Source organism: Macrosteles quadrilineatus, unplaced genomic scaffold (genome assembly GCF_028750875.1).
Source record: "Macrosteles quadrilineatus isolate MER2022 unplaced genomic scaffold, UCM_ALF_1.0 Scaffold_2__2_contigs__length_208266976, whole genome shotgun sequence".
NCBI classification, from domain to species: domain Eukaryota; kingdom Metazoa; phylum Arthropoda; class Insecta; order Hemiptera; family Cicadellidae; genus Macrosteles; species Macrosteles quadrilineatus.
In genome coordinates this window covers 182,628,477-182,650,793 of record NW_026542595.1, presented here as the reverse complement: position 1 = coordinate 182,650,793, position 22,317 = coordinate 182,628,477, and the positions used below count along the sequence as shown (strand labels likewise).

At 33.7% G+C, this 22,317-nt stretch overlaps 1 protein-coding gene across 1 annotated transcript in view; it reads right to left on the bottom strand.

Annotated features, from left to right (window-relative positions):
* The window catches only part of LOC128987626 (thrombospondin type-1 domain-containing protein 7A-like), a 268,164-nt gene that overhangs the window by 228,889 nt on the left and 16,958 nt on the right, over positions 1-22,317 (bottom strand). Inside the window, exon 2 of the mRNA XM_054408575.1 lies at positions 453-488. The gene's annotated coding sequence lies outside the window, so the exon portion shown is untranslated. The remainder of the gene's footprint in view (positions 1-452; positions 489-22,317) is intronic.

Below are 22,317 nucleotides of genomic sequence, written 5' to 3'. Positions count from 1 at the left end.
TCCAATAGTGACTATAAAGATTATAGCATTTGAATAGGCAATAAGGTTTTAATCTTAAAATCTTATAAACTATCAATTGTTTCAAAGGTAAAAAGTTTTCCTTGAATTTGATTTTACTTTACTTTTCGGAATTTAGAGAATTTCTTAACAGTATTTCAGCATATAATGCTCTTTAAACTTTTAATTGGCAATTATTATTTTTATGTAATATAAATATCAAGTTCTAAATCGCTGCTAAGGCCTTTGGATTATCTTTGTTTCGTACGCATTCATAAATTTGAACAACAAAACTTAAAACTCTCTTTTGAGATAGCATGACTACGTTTTGCTGCATGGGCATAAAACAATCATTTTCGGCATGCAATAGTGTCAACTACAAAAAGTCCTCATATTTTTTTACCAACATGATTAAGTTAACTTTTTTTTTTAAGTACATACAATTTGATTCTTACCTTTTTGTTAAACAGAGTCCCAACGGGTATGTCGCTCTGAAACATATAAATTGGTTGATTAATACAGAGGTTTTTTTCGATAGATTTTCGTTCTTTGGAATTTTTTTTCAAACTGGGTATTTTTTTATCATACTACAGAATAAATTAACGATAATTTGCTCGGTAAACAAAAACTAAGAAAAAATTAACCAAACCATGTTGCTTGATTACAAATTTAATATATTGACTTGAAATATATTTTTTCGAATACTTTTGACCACACACTAGGTATACATTATGCAGAAATACCCAATCTGTATGCTGTATGTTAACTGAGTATCCTGATTTATTGGCACTTAGTCTTCGTGTGGATCCAAATATTGTCTGAATTTCCCTGTAGAAAAGTAACTACTACCGCAGTCATGATGAAAAGACCCAGTTATGGGACTACTATACCATTTTCTTAGTTTTATGTACCCAAGAGGCTAAAAGTACCTTTTGTTTGAATTTTAAAATATGTAGGTAAAATAAAACTCTTATTTTCTGGTAGTGGTAGGATTTTGATCATAAACCGTATCATTATTTCAACACAGATTTGATTCTGGTGAAAATTTAAAGATTTTAAATATATTCATCCATACAACTACATACGTGCAAACAATGGTTTCAAAACTACAATTACACACTCGTCCACAAAAACAGTGTTTTCAATAATGAAGCAAATTAGTTGCAACAGAAATAACACTTCAATTGGATAGAGTTGAATTGAAATCACCTCTAAATAAACTATGGAAAACAACAGGCTTTGTTGTCATTGATTTGCTTTGATCAAATATATTCTGAGCAATTTAAATTACTAAAACCTATGAACTCATTAAATATATTTAACAATCTATTGTGTTTTATATCCCACAGCTTTAAACAAAGTTAATTCGAGTACAAAGCTATGCCAGTTAAAAAACGTCATTATTATCAAAAGGTGTGAATTTAACAGCCAATTAATACATTAGTACAGCCGATTAATAGAAGATTACAAAATCAAATACAATTTTTTCAGATTTTATAGTGGATAATATTCACCTTTGAAAATGAAGAAAGTCTGTATTTTTTATATTTGTATTATTTAAAAATATATCAGAGATATTTATTCATCTTTAAATAATGAAATATATATCAACTCAGATAGTTTTGTCTAATGCGAGGACAAAACATTACCTCGAGTACAGCTCTCAAAAGTACACGAATGTCATGCAGGTTCAATTAAAAGGAACACCTTACCTCCTCCAGTTGTGCATATTCATTAGTGTGTGCAAAACTTTAGTCTGTGAACTACATGCTTACTTCTGGCCAATTAAAACTACAATTTCGCGATTCTAAGACTCTAATAAAAAAATATATTATTTTATAGATCAAGAAATAAGAAACAATTTTAAACGTACAACACAATACAAATTGTAAGAAACGAAACTTGAATAAATTCCAATATTTTTGTCGAAACGAAATAGGGCAGTACACTTCTGTTCTTTTAGTTTTTTATTGCTTTTTTATTGCAGATATATATAACTATTAGTAGGATTTAGTATAAAAATGCCTTTACCATAAAGAAGGTAGTTTAATCGAGTAACTTGTTTGGGTATTTTACGCCGTGTCAACTGAAATGGATAAAATAGATAGCTGCAGATAAGAAACTATAATCAGCCAGTCGAACACAATATCAGACTAGTAGGATATAAACTAGTTAATAATAATTGGATTAATTCACATAATTTCACAATCGATACATTTTTTGTCATTGTTACTAGCCTAAGGATACTTTATTGGATAATTTTAAATTAAATTATGCTCGATAATCCATTCTCCTCTTGTTTTTTGTAACTATGTTCGGGTAAAAGCACTTTTGTTTACACAATCCGATCATTAATTGTGTTTGCGTCATATAAAAAAAAATAAATATATTGATTTATATTTTAAAACTAGGAAGTTAATCTTGTAAAAAGAAACAATCCATTTTGGAAATTTGTAATCCTTTTTTTTTATTTTGCTCAAACTGCGGAATTTGTGTACTCTATTATTTTTGGTTATTCAAAGTTGAAATGTTAGATTTGCAATTTCCCCAGTAGGCCTGTATAATCACCCAACATAACATTACGCCAACAACGTCCTATCTGCGTTGCTACGTGAGTACATTCTCCAATAGGGAAACGTGCGTTCTCTCAACCCAGATGTGTGTAGTTAATTCGCCATGTTGATCTAATGCAGATCCTCTAACATTTCCAGCTTGAGGAATGCATGAAAAATTAAATTCCAAACACTGTTTATAAGTTGCTTTTTTATTGGTTAAACGTCTCAGAATTGGTTTTTATTAATCAATGAATTAGATTATAAAACCTGTATTATGGTGTTTCTTAAACAAAACAGTTAGCGTTATTGTAGAGTAAAAAAATCATGATTAGGTGTGCACTCTAAGAGGTTACAAGTTAAAAAGCATATAATACATGGTTTATGTAATTTTATGCTTAATTATGTATCATGTTGCACATCTAATGTATAGTGATGATACACGAAAGTAATTAATGTATCTACTCCAGAGATTACTGCACAATTTTGTTTCTACATACAAAAAAGTTTGGAAGTTGTAGAATCCTTATTATGTATTTCTGTGAAATTTTTGGTGCGGCTAAATTAAAAACAAAACGTCTTACCATTGTAATCGGCTACTTATTGTAGACTTCTTATCAAAATTTGAAATCTGAGGCCCCTTTTGAGGTATTTTATGGTCGGTTATGCTTCAGTGGCCTCATTGGTTACGCTATACTTGTCTATATCTTTTACCTCTCGCAGTTCGTTCTTTGATTCCACATCCAGATTAAAAGCAACTGATAGTTTAAGTTTAAGTCTGTTACATATCAAGTTATTCGCTGTATAATAATTGCATTGTGTTATACAGAACTCTTAAATATAGAAGCGGAATATATAGTTGAATCAGTGCATTTTTACGTAACCAGACAATAAACAAGTATTTGGCTAAACATTGTATAATAGTACTGGCTGCTGCCCATCGACTTCGCCCTACATAGCTTTGTACTCATTGAACTTGAACTTTCGTGAAAAGAACTTTAAATACAAAGTTTGTAAACAATTTAGTATCGTACTAACGATTTTTATCGGATTTAAGATTCAAGCATTAGTTCAACTTATACATACCAAAATATAAAGACTTACATTGTCGAATTTGACCGATAATAGCTTCTCCCCTCTAAACCCCACTTGAGTTTAAAATTTGGTAAAACCCCGGCATATTACATATCTACACCATAGAGTGACCACCTTTGCCAAAATTTGATAATTCTAAGTAGAATGATTGGTATGATGAATATTGAATAATGAATTTATTTCCTCAAAACCAAACATTTAACAAAACATGAAGATCATCTCAGTAATCTCAAACTAACTGAGTATTTGCATTTTCATATACTATTCATATTAATAATCTAAATGTAGTGTCTAAAGCCAATAGTCAATAAAATTCAACTGAACGTTATCAAAAAGTCAATTATTTATCACCTATTTAAAATAAAGCAATCGGTAAAAATTATGAATAGGTACAGATTTTAAACAAATATTTTGCCAAAGTAAAATTTTAAATCATACCATCAAATAGTGAGATGTGTAAATCATTACAGCGCACCACGGAGGTTTCTACAACTGTTTTGTTGATTTACAACGCAAAATTATTCAGAACAAGCTAAAATTATGGAGTGCGGGTGATTTGAAGCCGCTGCGAAAGTAATTTGGTTTGTAGGCTCTCAGTGCTGTTGATAAATCTTGTTATTATTTGTCAAATAACTCTTCCGCTTCGTTTCTTCAGAGAAAGAAATTATTTCGACTTTCCATAAACATGTTTTATATTTTTGAAATGAATTTGAAAGACACTGCCTGATTTTTTAGTTCCCGAACGATGGATATCTTTTTTGATAATGTAAAAGTTATAACTTTTTGTTCAAATGAATCAAACGAGTACTATACCAAATTACGTTAATAATAAATATTATTATTATTGTAATTTGTCCATAATTCTATGGACAAAAAAAATACGGAATGTAAATAAAATTTTGAAAAAAAAAAATAAAACACTAATTGGAGACTTAGAGATATACTAACCCTACAAACCTTATACCCTTATTATCCCTTATTACTTTGTTACAAATATTTACATGATCTGTTTTATCTTTCTTACCTTAATAGTCCCCAATCTCATATTAGAAATAGTTTTAAACTGTTCTTAAATAGGCCTCAAAACTACGATAACAGTAAGGTTTGATGCATTTTGCCTTGAAGAATGCACAGGTTTTGAATTTTTTTCGGGCAAATTAAGGTTATTGCCCAGTGAAAATGGGCAATATAAGAGGGATTTTAATATATTAACTGGACACAAATGAGCTGTTCCGAATTAAGATTTAACACAAGTCAAATCTAAATCTAAATCATAATCTAAATCACACACACAAAAAAAGCCACAAATCACAATCTAAATCTAGATTTGTGTAAGTCTACACAACGCAAAAAATAATGTATGTTTTAGAAAACATTTTATATTTTTAAACTGAGCCTTAGGGAATTTTTGTTTTATGATATTCTTGGTTCCTTTCCTCCTGAATCAAGGCCTCAATAGAATGACTATAAGACTTTTCTAGTGGGGCCTTGTCTGACCTCGGTGGTCAGCTGTCAAATCCCAAATGAACACAAACAGAATGTAAACATTTTTTTTGTGTAAAAAAATAATAAGGTAAAATATTTGTATTAGTTTTAATAAAGAAAAACCGAAATATTATAAGCATTTTCGTAATTAACTATACAATTGAGATAAAATTGTATACAAAACTATACAAATATATACAAGTTTTGATAAAAGAACAAACGACTATAAGCAAAAATAATACAAAAATATCACTTATCAGTATGTGTCACCAGCACAGTAATAGCTTTAAGGCAACTGCAATACTGTTGATGTGAACTATAAAAACGACGTTTCTAGAATCATAAGCCCTGCAAAAATATTTGGACATATTTACTTTTTTCTATTTTGTTAGTGTGCATGCCAGTGGCAGTTTATATCAAACGTGTAAATAAAAGCGTGTGGTCTTTTTAGAGAAAACGGTACAAACTATAATAATAAGTAAAATTCTAGCATTGAACCCGATACTTTTGCACTTAAGTTCAAGATAGTAAATCGTAAGTTTTTTGTCTTTTTCTGCAGGCATGCTACAAATACACATCCAACTTGTTGACAAATAAAAAATATAATGGTAAAACTTAACAATTACAAACGTTATGAAACTACTATGTAATTTTCAGGGGTCTTACTAATGTCATGTATATTCAGTGTAGATATAACTCTTTTGAAAGGAAATTTATGATAGCTTTCAAGCTTTAATTTTTTACCATAACTACGTGAATACACAAAAAAAGGAATGAAAAACATCCAATTGAAATTGTCTAGGTAAAGAAATTAATATTTTGTAGAGCAGTGTTATCGTTCATGTGCAGTACAAACAAAATTAGTGTGTAATGCCAATTTTTGTCAAGATGAAATTTTATGAATTATGAGTTTAGCTAATCAGCAAAAATATTTAGTAAGTAATTTTCCGAAGAACAGTTACATATACTATATATCATGTATGTAGCTGTACAAAACTGACCTAATTACAAGGAAAGTTCGTTGGTCGGGTTACGTCTTACAAGAGCCTTTAATCATGTAGTCTAGATATTGCGTCATAACTACCCTAACGACAGCCTTGATTACACTATAATAAAGTTGACCGACCAATAACACATAAATGTTACTGTCAAGAAACTTAATCAATATGCCTTGTTATAGTACCACTTTCATCGAAATATTTTCTTTCACAATACTGCAGCTAAATGGGTATTTTCAATGCATTTAATTGTATGATTAAGTAGTTCTTTAATTTTCTCTTGCAAGCAGGATTAAAAACAAAAAACAAATAGATTGAAAATAGTTAAATGCTTTGAAAATAGCCACAAATCAATTGATATTATCTATTTGAAAAGCCAATACCTAAATGTACCCCTCATTGCCATCGAATTATTAGGACTTCGGTGATGTCAGTCTACCAAATACTAAGACGAGATTAGAGACTATATAGTTGTAAGAATTTTTCGTCTGTCAGCGAAATGTAGGGTAATTTACTTTGGGAGATAGTTTTTTAGCTAAACACTATTCTCAATGCATAATTTTCGTTTTAAGAGTAAGTTAAACCAAAAACCGTGTAAAAAACAGTTGTCTACACAGTTGCCTACGACTGAAAATACTCAAAATGCTGGTCTAAAACTGAAAATAATCCCTGTACATTGTTTTAAGTATCACGGAGTTTTATCTAAAATCTTCTAAGTTTGGAAGCAAAACATTTTTTTGCGTGACTGTTTTTTTACCACATCCGGAATGATTAAACTGTGTTTAAATTATACATACAAATGTACCATGATTTGAATAGATACCGAAAGTGTAAAAATACTGACTGACTATTGACCTAGACTATCAAATTATCGAGTTTCAAGTGAACCATTCGATTAATCGCTATAGCTAATTTCCTAAGCATTAACCTCATGATGCTTAAGGTTCGTAATACAACACTGATTATCAATGAAATTAGAAGCTTAATTGGTACAAAGCTCGTGTTTTGCATTGAAATTTGAAACTAATCCTTTGTATTTGTAACATTACTGGATAGGTATTGTATTTATGAATATGAATCATAAACTGTAGTGTTAAACTTGTGTTTTCAAAGAGGCTACACATAAGGCCAGTAAATATACATCGTAGAACACCACTTTGTATTAATTTAATAAGGTCGATGCAATATACGAAATTTGGTACTGATAGTACAAGTAAAAACATATAAGATTTTTCCACGTTAAACCATTAAAAACACATTTTCTAATTTTAACTAGATTTGTGGCCTATTAATTTTGAATTTGCCCTCTATAACGGAGCTAACACAGTATACGAGGGAACAGTATACAGTTTTATATTGCAGAGGGGTGCGAACCGAAGACATCACTTTTTTGGTTTTGCACCCAATGGAAGAGCGTTGCACTATAAACTGAGACGCCGACTCATCTACAACATACAATTTAATATCAAGTGTAATAAATTATAAACTTTGTTTACAAAGCAAACACGCAAAGGCCCCTGACTCTTCTGCATATTTGTATAAGAATTCAGTAAATTTTCCTAATCAAGATCGTTGTCCAATAATTTAATAATGTTTCCAAACCACAAAAATATATCAATTTCGTATTCAAGGAAAACTCGCATTACACAAGTACCTATTGTGTTTTTAAGGATTTCCGTAGTTACAGAAATCAAAGTGAATCTAACCAATGGCAAACGAAATGAGCATTGAAAGTAAACACGGCGTGAATTTTGGAGAACTCAGTTGTACTCAGGCTAATCTAGCCTTGACTCAGAACCCAACTCTGCTTTTAAGGCAAATGTCAAAGAAATAACGCAATTTGAATGCAACAAAAAAGTTTCAAAGCAAAATTCCCTGTGCAATAGTGCTTGAGAATAAACTCGAATATCCCTTACTATAAGATAACGTGCATACATGAAACGTAATACACGTAGTCACGTAGTTAGAGGGTCAAAAAGAGTTTTGTCAGAGTTTTTCATGACTTTATATATGTTTAGAGTATGAAAGATTCTATCATTTTAGAGTATGACATGTCAGTGATGAATGACGTTAAAATAATTATCCACGGGTTCAAAAGTCTAAACTATTAAATTAAAAATGTGTGACTAAGTAACTCCAAAGGAATATTTTCCAGCTTGTATGTATAGGATACTCGGCCAACATTATAACCACACAGATAGAAGGACTCGTCGGAGCAGCTTAAAGGATCAACCTTGTAGCAAAGTCGAGATAGCCTGTTTTATATTGATCATGTAGTATCATATGACCTTTATATTGATCCTGTAGTATCATATGACCTTTATATTGATCCTGTAGTATCATATGACCTTTATATTGATCCTGTAGTATCATATGACCTTTATATTGCGAGCTAGATCTCAACCGTATTTGTAGGGGTCGAAGGGATTCCAAAAAAAACGCTAACCTAATCTTGGCCCAATAATTTTACATAAAATAGTATTTTACTTCCTTGAAGTCATATAATTAATCAACATGTAAAATTAAATGCTGATTTATAAAACACAAACTGAATCACAAGGTTAATTGGTCAGGTTAAGTGTAAGAAAGAACCATATGACCCTAACTTGGCCTGAAAAAATAAAGATTTTTTCATTATCATTTTCATTTCATTCATTTTCAATCCCTTACATTAGTTAAAAGAATAACAATTTATCAAGACGTAGTTCTACTTACAGTACAAAGAGTACGAGAAAAATAATTAATAATAAGAGAAGATGAGATATGTACTTTTCTACAGTTAAACTAAATGTTTATCCTTTTTAGGCGAATATCACATAGGGTGTATAAATGAATAAGTAGAAGCACCAATTTAATAACTGGTTCTACTTGGTCTTGGTAGGCTTAATGCTTCGAATGTTTCATTATCTTGATTTATTTTAGTTTGAACATTGTTGTCAATTTCATCGAAATAATTATATAACTTCAATACATTTTGAGTGTTGTATATGCATCAATTATTCGAAGTATGATTCAAATTTCAAATACCAGTCAATAATCAATTTATATTAATATTTTTATGAATATGACTGTATTGTATCGACAATTTCTTACAGTAAGAGGTAGGTTAAATTTAGTACACGAGAGTAAATTGATATCAAGAAGGCTTTGGAGCAACAGAACACGCAGGGAGAAAACGAAGAGATCGGAAATTTGATAAAGTTAGGATCGAGCTGTCTCAACATTACAGACTTTCCTGAAAGACATATAACGTAGCAATACTGAAGGAACACATTTCAACATTACTTTGGTCTGTACAAGGGTGAAATAAATAAGTAGATATAAATATAAATTAAACATCCTCCCTCAGAGGTTAGATTTCCTTGCGAATCTGTTGAAGACGATTTTAATGTATGTTGGGGTCGGTTTATGAAGATGGCGTTTTTAACTGTACATATCTATTTAAACTTTGAAATACTCTTTAATATTATAACTTTTAAAATCTCTATCTCTTTTTATATTATAACCAATTAGTAATGCACTCACATTAACCCTAAAGTAAGTCTTCTTCAGCATATTTAAACTTAAACAGACATGATACACACATTAATCATCTACTCGTAGGATAAACAAACAATAATATTAACATATATTTTTATTTGTAAAATTGACGGCGTGAGTATTTTTTAAAGTCCAGACTCTTGTTATTACGTATAATTAAAAAACTAAAGCAATGATTTGAGTGATGATAGAATACTACTTAGTACAACGAAGAGCGAGATTTAAAATCGGATCAACCACAAGCCTAACTTAATTTCACAGTTAACTTGATCACATTAGATTATTATACTGTAGTCAAACATAATTTATGTTGACAAAACTTAATCAGTTTGATGATCCCTCATGCTGATTCAACAATCTAACTTGATATTCTCATTTCAAACTGTAATGTTTAGGAGATGAAAATATCAGTTCCACTGAAAAACGACACCAAATTAAAACTATGAAAGTATTTTTGATTCATTATCAGAAAAGAATTTCAGGAATATTAATTCTGATGGTTGTTCAAAGTGACAAATGAAATCAAGGCTACGTATACTCTAGTTTTAATATACTTCTTGATATCTTGAAAACAGGTGCAATGACATTCACCCAAAAAGTTTTTTTACCTTACAAAGTCGACTGAATGTAATGTTTTACTAAGTTTCCTGTATTTGCACTTATTAGTATTAAAGAAGAGTCCACCGTTGATTGATTAACATATTTCAATTAGTAGTTTTAATTAGCCAAGAACCATTAGCACTGGTAAAATGAATTATTGTATCTGGCTAATAGTCTTACTTAATACTAGGGTTAAATATTGACAAAACCTATTTCATTTAAATATGATTAATAAAATCTAATCTATGATTAATAAAAGTTGTTCATTCTTTGATTTCCCTTAAAATCGAGCTTGCAAATTTGTTTAAACGATTGGTTTGTTGTAATCTCTTAAGACTGCAAACTTTAAGTAGCTTCATAGCTTTGTTTAACCGTTTCGTATCCAATACCATTCAATTAAAGTGAATTGATACTGTTACATAGATGCTGCACTGTTTTATCCTGTTACTTAAAAATGCAAATAGATTACAGGTCGGTAACAATAGATTTAATAATATATTTGCAAAAAACTTTTTTATTATATTGTTTGATACTAAATTTTGGTACTAATGACGATAAAGCCAGTTTCATTTACTCGTGTTACTGTTAGTTCAAACTCATACATATTAATTACTTTTTATTAAAACTTCATACTTTTAATTTCCTTACTGAAACTTAGCCTTGAGCTGGTAATTTGTTCCTATATTATAATTTTATTTCGAGAATGATGATTAAGGCTTTAAATTTAAATGAAGCTAATTAATTTATTATGCCAGAAAAACAAAATGTTTTCATTTTTCATTATAAAGTTTTGAGCAGCAAAAGGAGAAATGTTTATTTTACCTTTCAAAATATAGTTTAAAAATTACTTTTAGTTTAAAATCGAAAGAATGAAATCCGTCTGAAATCAAATATTTTGATGAGGGTAAAGGTTTTATTTAAAAAATATTCTCACAGTTACATCATCTCTTTGAAACAATTTTCTACCAGAAGATAATCTCTGGGCACCTCAACAAAGGCCTGCCCTCGCTTTGTAGCCCCATCACACATATTATTCAAACAGAACGTTAATGTAAGAGATTAAAAGACTGTTTGGATTCCATTTACTCTAAAGCACAAATGGATGGATAGAATATGTATAAGTAGTTTTCTGTCTGATCGATTAAGATTGTCAATTTAAGCTTTTAACTTATGAAATCAAAAATAATAAAAAAAAATTACAATGAAAAATGCTTGAAAATTAGACAAACTTAAAGTTCAAGAAATGATACGGACAAATTCCTTTTTCATTTATAAAATATACAAGAAATGAATAACCTCTTTCCAACCTAGTTAAAAAAAAAAAATATCAAAGAACAAGTTTATAAAGATTATCAAATTGAGCTTAAAAAATAAATAAATCATTTGTGTATCGGCAACTCTAAATTTTAAGAGCACTGTAAATCCTCGACCATCGAGCTTCAGTAACATGTCAGATGTACTTCATTTACCATAGAAAAACGTACTTTTAAATGGGTACGATAAACATAGGGTGGATTATATTAATGTTTGATATTGTCCTAATGATAGAAGCGGACATTCCATTTTATTTAAGGTTAAAACCAGTTTACAATAAAAGTGAATTTATTTTTATTGAGCTATTGAGAGAGTGTGAAGTTTTTTTTAACCTAACCTCTCCAAACGGGATTCTTATTATAAACCGTAGCATACTTTCTGTCACATTAAAAATCATATGAAACAATAAAGAGAAAATCAAAATTTTTTATAGCAGTACGATCTGTGTTAGACTCTTTCAACTAAGTTCTACTTATATACAAATATAGTTGATGTCAACTTCAGTATACAAAAGTAACTGGCTTGATCTGAAGATCAGTAAATGTATATAGAAATACTTGTACCTTTTTGTCAGCGGTTAACGTAGTACATGAAGGAATGCCAGAGCGGGTTCAAAGGGCTCTCACCGCTAACTATGTAGCTTGTCTGGTTAAATCGTCGGCAATATCTCCGCGTCAGGCGCAGGGTCATAAATTACATCGCTACCTGCTTCAACAACGGTACTTTGTGCTTTAATTTGAATCAGAGTAAACAATAATTTTCTTACTACATATTTTTGCCATTACTACATTGTATTATCAATTGAGGTGTAAGGATTGTAATGAAATAGAATCACAAAAATAAATATTAATGGAATACAATAAGGATTGCATTGTATCAGGTTGAGATAAGGATGCAACTGGGAATATTTTAACCCTAATGAATGAAGTATGAGTCTCGAATACAATAAGATGACTGTTTAGACTTGTTACTGACCAAGACCACCTGGTTTTTCAGCCAGGACCATTTCATAAACGTCAAATGGTAAAGCTGGACCCACTTTCGACATGAAGTTCTGCAATCCACTAGGGAATGTTCGTAGCTTCCAATGACTTTGGACCTTTTAGTCATACAAAGGTAATACTTATCATCTTATTGTAAAATGTGTTTTGTGACTGGCTACGCTTCAGAACGGTAATGATTTAATGATTTTTCTTTTAAATTAGATATTATGAACTCTGGTCATCTGGAATTATAATTGATGGGCACAACCTGTACCCTAAACCATGGTACGATTCAAAGTTTACGCGTTTCCACTCGCATGTCAGTTGACCAGCAGTGTCTACATAGACTGTACTTAGTTGTATTAATTCAAAAGTTGGTAAAGTAACAAAGTACTGATGAAGTATAATGAGATGAGCAATCAATTACTATAAGATAAAGGAATTTGACCATAGTTCATGAACTTGGATTATAATCTTACTTTGTACATCTTACATTAAATCTTACATGTATAGACAGTGTAGTTCATACCGACTTCCATGACTCAAATATTCAATTTTAATTTTTTTTTAGAATGGATTAAATTTTAAAATTGGGATTTTTAAAATTACACTCGTCGTGTAAAATTGGGAATTTTTATGTGATTTATTAATTTTGATATTTTGGGTGATTCAAGCCTTCACAATGTTGCAATTGCAACGAATTGAATAGTCAGCAGCATTTTGATAAATAACTGGGTAGCTGAGTGGTACATTAGCTACCCATTCATCTGGTCGCTTAGTAATCAAAAGGTCACAGGTTCGATCCTGAAAAAAGTAAGCAGCTTTTTTTATGGTTTTCAGATGTCTTTGATGATGGTTAATGAAACGGATGTTCTTAAGTCAGTAAAAAGCTACACAAAGCATCTCACTTCACTCATATTTGAGTAAAAATTCACTTCCGATGTAAAAATGAAGCCTAATTTGTCACACACAAGATGTATTTTACTATTCAGTCTATTTATAATTTCTATAAACATTGTTTTATCAATTTATATCCAGCTAAATTGATAAAATAAAATAACTTTCACGTATGAGATGTTACCAAGTATGTTATTTTATATTACTTAGATGGAAGTGCAGAACCCCTACAATATATGTGGTACGTGATCCTATTATTGTGTTTCAATGCGTCAGTTAAGCTCTCAGCACTGACTTAATACTGTACAATCTTTATTTGGTTTTCCATTGCCATTATACTTGTGTCAGTATTGTGTAAGAGCATGAGTATTTTGATTAATTTAAGCTCGACACAAATATATATTTACTTTGTTATAGTAAGGTGTAATATTTGTACAGTAAGAACATTTATACTTTGGAGATTTGGTTTGAGTGGAATCATAAAAATCCTAGCCTTGTTAACATTTTACGTCAACCAAAGTTTCAACTGCTAGCTCAATTACAAATAGTATCAGACTCCAGAATAGTCGGGAACGAACCTTCAGCCTTCAATTTGGAGGTGAGTAGTTTACTCGGCTATTCAAACAATTTATCATCTAGATAAACTGTATAATGTCATAAAATAAACATTCATCTTTAGTAGTCTTATCTTATCCTGATCTATGTAGATGCCAGTCTGTTGTTTAAAAAATCTCTTGTCGTCTTGCTACTTAACAAACTTTTAAACCACTTAAATTTATATTTTTGATGTTGGTGTATGATAGTTGCACCAAGTAATAGCCTATTAATACTCGGGAAATACAGATTTAAATACTTGATTGCATTTAAGTTAATTTACAAAACTCCTATAAAACTTTTTAGATATTAATTTTTGTTACGTGTGCAAAACTTAGTACATTTAGAGCAATTACTTAGAGAAAGTTCCACATAAGTATTATCTATGCAAATATTGTTGATTAAAAAGTAAAAAGTCATTTATCAAAGATTATCACCAAGGATAACTTTATGCTCAGAAAATATAAGAAATGAGACAATACAGTCTTAAAATTCAACGGTCATAATATGATACTACAGGATCAATATAAAACAGAAAATCTCGACTTTGCTACAAGGTTGATCCTTTAAGCTGCTCCGACGAGTCCTTCTATCTGTGTGGTTATAATGTTGGCCAAGTATCCTATACACAAGCTGGAAAATATTCCTCAAGATCTCTTAGTTTATTTTTTTTTTATTTTTTACTCATGGTAAAAATCAGGGCTAACGTATTGTTAAATGCTATTCCCTTTATATAGGTTCAAGATCATCGATTCTCTTTGAAAAATTATGTGCTTAGTTGCTGAGTTCATTGGCTACTAAAATGGAACTAACCGTTCACCGAACACTGATTATAATGTTTTTATGGTTTCGAAGCGTTTTTTTTTTGCGGTTTTAAGGTTCGTACTTGGGTATTCTTACTATTTTACGTGGATTGTTTAATTTAGTAATTTAGCACATTGACCAATGGAACCTTAGTCTAAAATGAACTCGCTTTGAATTGAACCAGCAGCATTATGGAAGAGTGCTTATTATGTCAAGCCCTGAATACAAATATCTCACCACGCCAAGAGTTAAAAAACTAATCAATTCTTCTATGATTCACCTTATAAAGAAACACAGAAACTAATGTTATGTTCTACTACTTTCACCATACAATCCAAAATGAAAATATTTTGAAAGTAGTGGGAAACATCTGTACTATAAGTAAACTATCAACAGTTACCTCCAGTTAAATTGTACTACGAACATCATTCAGAAATATTTAAATTTTATACAAATATCTGTTGTAAGAACAACTAAATAAATAAATCACACAATTTTGTTGTGAGTAGCAATTTAAATAACATTTTTATACGTACAAATCATCAGCTGTGGCGAGGAATTTTATGTTAAAGCAAAGCAAACGATAGGTTGCATGGTAGGGGAGGGGTTTGCGGCAAGGGTTGAAAAGAAGAGGGGCAGAATGAATATTCACCGACCAGGGACCTGTTTTTAAACGTTGCCAACGTAAACAATGTTTTAACTCCCGCTTGAAAAGGCTTCTAAAATATTGAATCTTTCAGACTATTGAATGTAAAGCTTTCGCTGAATACAATAGATAGAGTAGCCTGCCAACCAGAAAAGGTTGAATATTTTAGGTAGTTTAATTTAACAATTTTTTATTCATTATTGGAATAAATATTTCAATGGCTATTTCACTAAGATTGTTAGTAATGTTTTAATTGACTGTTTTTCATAATCAAATATTACGTGTTCTAGTCTGTTTACGCTTTTAGATGGTTCAAAACTGGATTCGGCTGTCATTGATAATTTGGCTATCTTAGTAGATGACATAGTATCTGTTGTAGTAATATACACCGATAGTAGATGCTAATGTATAAAGATACTACAGGGTGTCCACATTGTGGAAAGTCAGGGATAGTCATGGAAAAAGTTCTGGTCATTGAAAGTCATGGTAATAGGCAAAAATTCATTGAGTCATGGAAATCCCCAATGATGGAAGGATTTGAGGGGCCTTTCAATGCTCTAGTCGGATGTAACCCTGACTATTGTAGCATTTTTTAGGATTTCTCGCAAATGTACGACAGTAAATTTTATTACAGTTGTATTAGTTTATGAGTTTTGAGTTTCTATTAGTTCATTGTTGTACCTATTGTACTCCATTGTTATCTGTTAATACATATTTCAATATTTTCTGTGAAATAACTTATCTAGGCAATATTATTCTTGTGTGTATGTTATATTATAATTTTCTAGTAAAGTTCGTGAGTCATGAAAATCAATGGTAAATGGTCATGGATAGTCTTGGAAAGTCATGAAAATTAATGACAAACTTTCTGTGGACACCCTGACACAGCTTATCATACTTTACGTTGATGATAGTGTATTGAAAACTGTGCTATGTATTGTTAAAACTTTAATTTTTCAGAAATAAAAAACATTCATTCATTCATTCATACTTAGTTAGCCCAAGCTACAAAAGGGGTCCTTCACCATAAACGCATCTTCAATTAAAATTAGGGTTCAAAGAGATCCTAGTTGTGTTTTAATCTAATTTAAGTGAAAAGTTCGAAATGATTCAATGTACACTGATGTTTTTCTGTAAACACTTTATGATACGCGTTTTCTTACTACTAGAGAGGGAAGGGTTAGAAACTAGGCAGTAGAATTGGTAGAGGGAGGGACAGAGTTAACGACGTGTAATCAGTAGTGTCTAGTGACTAATGCTATCCTTACCCTCTAGAGAGGGCGATCAGCTGTAATGTCCTTTACTACTTGAGAGGGAAGGGTTAGAAACTAGGCAGTAGAATTGGTAGAGGGAGGGTCTGAGTTAACGACGTGTAATCAGTAGTGTCTAGTGACTAATGATATCCTTACCCTCTAGAGAGGGCGATCAGCTGTAATGTCCTTTACTACTTGAGAGGGAAGGGTTAGAAACTAGGCAGTAGAATTGGTAGAGGGAGGGACAGAGTTAACGACGTGTAATCAGTAGTGTCTAGTGACTAATGCTATCCTTACCCTCTAGAGAGGGCGATCAGCTGTAATGTCCTTTACTACTTGAGAGGGAAGGGTTAGAAACTAGGCTGTAGAATTGGTGGAGGGAGGGTCTGAGTTAACGACGTGTAATCAGTAGCGTCTAGTGACTAATGCTATCCTTACCCTCTAGAGAGGGCGATCAGCTGTAATGTCCTTTACTACTTGAGAGGGAAGGGTTAGAAACTAGGCAGTGGAATTGGTAGAGGGAGGGTCTGAGTTAACGACGTGTAATCAGTAGTGTCTAGTGACTAATGCTATCCTTACCCTCTAGAGAGGGCGATCAGCTGTAATGTCCTTTACTACTTGAGAGGGAAGGGTTAGAAACTAGGCAGTGGAATTGGTAGAGGGAGGGGTCTAAGTTAACGACGTGTAATCAGTACTGTCTAGTGACTAATGCTATCCTTACCCTCTAGAGAGGGCGATCAGCTGTAGTGTCCTTTACTACTTGAGAGCGAAGGGTTAGAAACTAGGCTGTAGAATTGGTAGAGGGAGGGTCTGAGTTAACGACGTGTAATCAGTAGTGTCTAGTGGCTAATGCTATCCTTACCCTCTAGAGAGGGCGATCAGCTGTAATGTCCTTTACTACTTGAGAGGGAAGGGTTAGAAACTAGGCTGTGGAATTGGTAGAGGGAGGGTCTGAGTTAACGACGTGTAATCAGTAGCGCCTAGTGACTAATGCTATCCTTACCCTCTAGAGAGGGCGATCAGCTGTAATGTCCTTTACTACTTGAGAGGGAAGGGTTAGAAACTAGGCTGTAGAATTGGTAGAGGGAGGGTCTGAGTTAACGACGTGTAATCAGTAGTGTCTAGTGGCTAATGCTATCCTTACCCTCTAGAGAGGGCGATCAGCTGTAATGTCCTTTACTACTTGAGAGGGAAGGGTTAGAAACTAGGCTGTAGAATTGGTAGAGGGAGGGTCTGAGTTAACGACGTGTAATCAGTAGTGTCTAGTGGCTAATGCTATCCTTACCCTCTAGAGAGAGCGATCAGCTGTAATGTCCTTTACTACTTGAGAGGGAAGGGTTAGAAACTAGGCTGTAGAATTGGTAGAGGGAGGGTCTGAGTTAACGACGTGTAATCAGTAGTGTCTAGTGGCTAATGCTATCCTTACCCTCTAGAGAGGGCGATCAGCTGTAATGTCCTTTACTACTTGAGAGGGAAGGGTTAGAAACTAGGCTGTAGAATTGGTAGAGGGAGGGTCTGAGTTAACGACGTGTAATCAGTAGTGTCTAGTGGCTAATGCTATCCTTACCCTCTAGAGAGAGCGATCAGCTGTAATGTCCTTTACTACTTGAGAGGGAAGGGTTAGAAACTAGGCTGTAGAATTGGTAGAGGGAGGGTCAGAGTTAACGACGTGTAATCAGTAGCGTCTAGTGACTAATGCTATCCTTACCCTCTAGAGAGAGCGATCAGCTGTAATGTCCTTTACTACTTGAGAGGGAAGGGTTAGAAACTAGGCAGTGGAATTGGTAGAGGGAAGGGTCTAAGTTCACGACGTGTAATCAGTACTGTCTAGTGACTAATGCTATCCTTACCCTCTAGAGAGGGCGATCAGCTGTAGTGTCCTTTACTACTTGAGAGCGAAGGGTTAGAAACTAGGCTGTAGAATTGGTAGAGGGAGGGTCTGAGTTAACGACGTGTAATCAGTAGTGTCTAGTGGCTAATGCTATCCTTACCCTCTAGAGAGGGCGATCAGCTGTAATGTCCTTTACTACTTGAGAGGGAAGGGTTAGAAACTAGGCTGTAGAATTGGTAGAGGGAGGGTCTGAGTTAACGACGTGTAATCAGTAGCTTCTAGTGACTAATGCTATCCTTACCCTCTAGAGAGGGCGATCAGCTGTAATGTCCTTTACTACTTGAGAGGGAAGGGTTAGAAACTAGGCTGTAGAATTGGTAGAGGGAGGGTGTGAGTTAACGACGTGTAATCAGTAGTGTCTAGTGGCTAATGCTATCCTTACCCTTTAGAGAGGGCGATCAGCTGTAATGTCCTTTACTACTTGAGAGGGAAGGGTTAGAAACTAGGCAGTGGATTTGGTAGAGGGAGGGTCTGAGTTAACGACGTGTAATCAGTAGCGTCTAGTGGCTAATGCTATCCTTACCCTCTAGAGAGGGCGATCAGCTGTAATGTCCTTTACTACTTGAGAGGGAAGGGTTAGAAACTAGGCTGTAGAATTGGTAGAGGGAGGGTCTGAGTTAACGACGTGTAATCAGTAGTGTCTAGTGGCTAATGCTATCCTTACCCTCTAGAGAGGGCGATCAGCTGTAATGTCCTTTACTACTTGAGAGGGAAGGGTTAGAAACTAGGCTGTAGAATTGGTAGAGGGGGGGTCTGAGTTAACGACGTGTAATCAGTAGCGTCTAGTGACTAATGCTATTCTTACCCTCTAGTGAGGGCGATCAGCTGTAATGTCCTTTACTACTTGAGAGGGAAGGGTTAGAAACTAGGCTGTAGAATTGGTAGAGGGAGGGTCAGAGTTAACGACGTGTAATCAGTAGCGTCTAGTGACTAATGCTATCCTTACCCTCTAGAGAGGGCGATCAGCTGTAATGTCCTTTACTACTTGAGAGGGAAGGGTTAGAAACTAGGCTGTAGAATTGGTATAGGGAGGGTCTGAGTTAACGACGTGTAATCAGTAGCGTCTAGTGACTAATGCTATCCTTACCCTCTAGAGAGGGCGATCAGCTGTAATGTCCTTTACTACTTGAGAGGGAAGGGTTAGAAACTAGGCAGTGGAATTGGTAGACGGAGGGTCTGAGTTAACGACGTGTAATCAGTAGTGTCTAGTGACTAATGCTATCCTTACCCTCTAGAGAGGGCGATCAGCTGTAATGTCCTTTACTACTTGAGAGGGAAGGGTTAGAAACTAGGCTGTAGAATTGGTAGAGGGAGGGTCTGAGTTAACGACGTGTAATCAGTAGTGTCTAGTGGCTAATGCTATCCTTACCCTCTAGAGAGGGCGATCAGCTGTAATGTCCTTTACTACTTGAGAGGGAAGGGTTAGAAACTAGGCTGTAGAATTGGTAGAGGGAGGGTCTGAGTTAACGACGTGTAATCAGTAGCGTCTAGTAACTAATAATACCCTTACCCTCTAGAGAGGGCGATCAGCTGTAATGTCCTTTACTACTTGAGAGGGAAGGGTTAGAAACTAGGCTGTAGAATTGGTAGAGGGAGGGACAGAGTTAACGACGTGTAATCAGTAGTGTCTAGTGGCTAATGCTATCCTTACCCTCTAGAGAGAGCGATCAGCTGTAATGTCCTTTACTACTTGAGAGGGAAGGGTTAGAAACTAGGCTGTAGAATTGGTAGAGGGAGGGTCTGAGTTAACGACGTGTAATCAGTAGTGTCTAGTGGCTAATGCTATCCTTACCCTCTAGAGAGGGCGATCAGCTGTAATGTCCTTTACTACTTGAGAGGGAAGGGTTAGAAACTAGGCTGTAGAATTGGTAGAGGGAGGGTCTGAGTTAACGACGTGTAATCAGTAGTGTCTAGTGACTAATGCTATCCTTACCCTCTAGAGAGGGCGATCAGCTGTAATGTCCTTTACTACTTGAGAGTGAAGGGTTAGAAACTAGGCTGTAGAATTGGTAGAGGGAGGGTCTGAGTTAACGACGTGTAATCAGTAGCATCTAGTGACTAATGCTATCCTTACCCTCTAGAGAGGGCGATCAGCTGTAATGTCCTTTACTACTTGAGAGGGAAGGGTTAGAAACTAGGCTGTAGGATTGGTAGAGGGAGGGTCTGAGTTAACGACGTGTAATCAGTAGCGTCTAGTGACTAATGCTATCCTTACCCTCTAGAGAGGGCGATCAGCTGTAATGTCCTTTACTACTTGAGAGGGAAGGGTTGGAAACTAGGCTGTAGAATTGGTAGAGGGAGGGTCTGAGTTAACGACGTGTAATCAGTAGCGTCTAGTGACTAATGCTATCCTTACCCTCTAGAGAGAGCGATCAGCTGTAATGTCCTTTACTACTTCTTGGCAGTAAATGTTTAGGTTTAAAACTGTTTGATTTGCCAGTCATTGAATCGTTTTTTTACAACTAAAAGTTTTTGAAATACTTTTCTTTTATAAGACAGTAAGGACTATAGAAATTGAGTAGACTCTTAATCTCATTGTTAACTAAGTCCGTTTTTGTTTGAGTCCGTAACTAAGTCCGTACAGTCAAATTTGAGTAGGATCTCTAAACAAAAATGCTGCTCACACATTTTAGGATGAATTTCATAGTGTTCGCTTAACCTTTGGTTGTAACTCTGGAGTGTAATTAGTTATAATACTTAGAGATAGTCTTTTTTTTATCAGAATAAAATATAAGGTAAGTAAAATAAAAAATAAGCATCAACAGACTCTCTACATAACCGGGAAAATAACTTACGAAATTGTTTTCATGTGATCCGTAAGGACGATGTATCTATCGATTACACAAGACACTAAATTGATACACCAGAGTTTGTATTATAAATCGAGGATTAATTAAGGATTACTGTTGAATGAATAAGACTATAGATTTGTTACAGATGGTTGCTATGATCAGCCGGTTGTATAGCGAGGACCTTTAAAATACCAATATTACAGGCGAACCGGGTCTGATTTCGAAACATTAAAAATCCACTGACTTTTACGAACATCAAACCAGCAGCCTTCAAATTACGAGCACTATATCTACTCGGCTACACTAAATATGATATTATCTTTAATCATAGTACCTTGTATTATGTTAGCGTGCATTTTTTCCTATGAATAGTTTACTACTGGGTACATTTTTATCGGTTGAAGTATATAAAAACTTCACGGTTATAAAATCACAAATTGCGTAATAAACTAGAGGAAATTCTACTAAAGCAAATAGAGGGAAACCTTAGGGAAATCAAACTCCAAGAGAGCTGAGGTCGATCTTGTGTGAGGCTTGATTGGCTTCTGCCCCAACATCCCAACTTAGCACGAGAAGGCTTCAACATCTGGCCTGCCATTGTTGGTCTGTTTTTAAAATATTACAGAGATTCTACAAAGATACTGAGGGATGGTAAAAATAGCATTTACGATTGTAATCTCAACGTCATCACGTTTCCTTCGGTTTGATTATTTCAGCCGAATAAACAGGTTTGCCAATGAGTTGTTTTACTTTTTAGACGAAAAATGGATGATTTTTACAACTTATGATTACGTACAATGAACGTTGAATTTTACCTCCCACTGATTAAATATATTTTACAGGTATTGACGTGTTACGTAATTTAAACATCTTTGC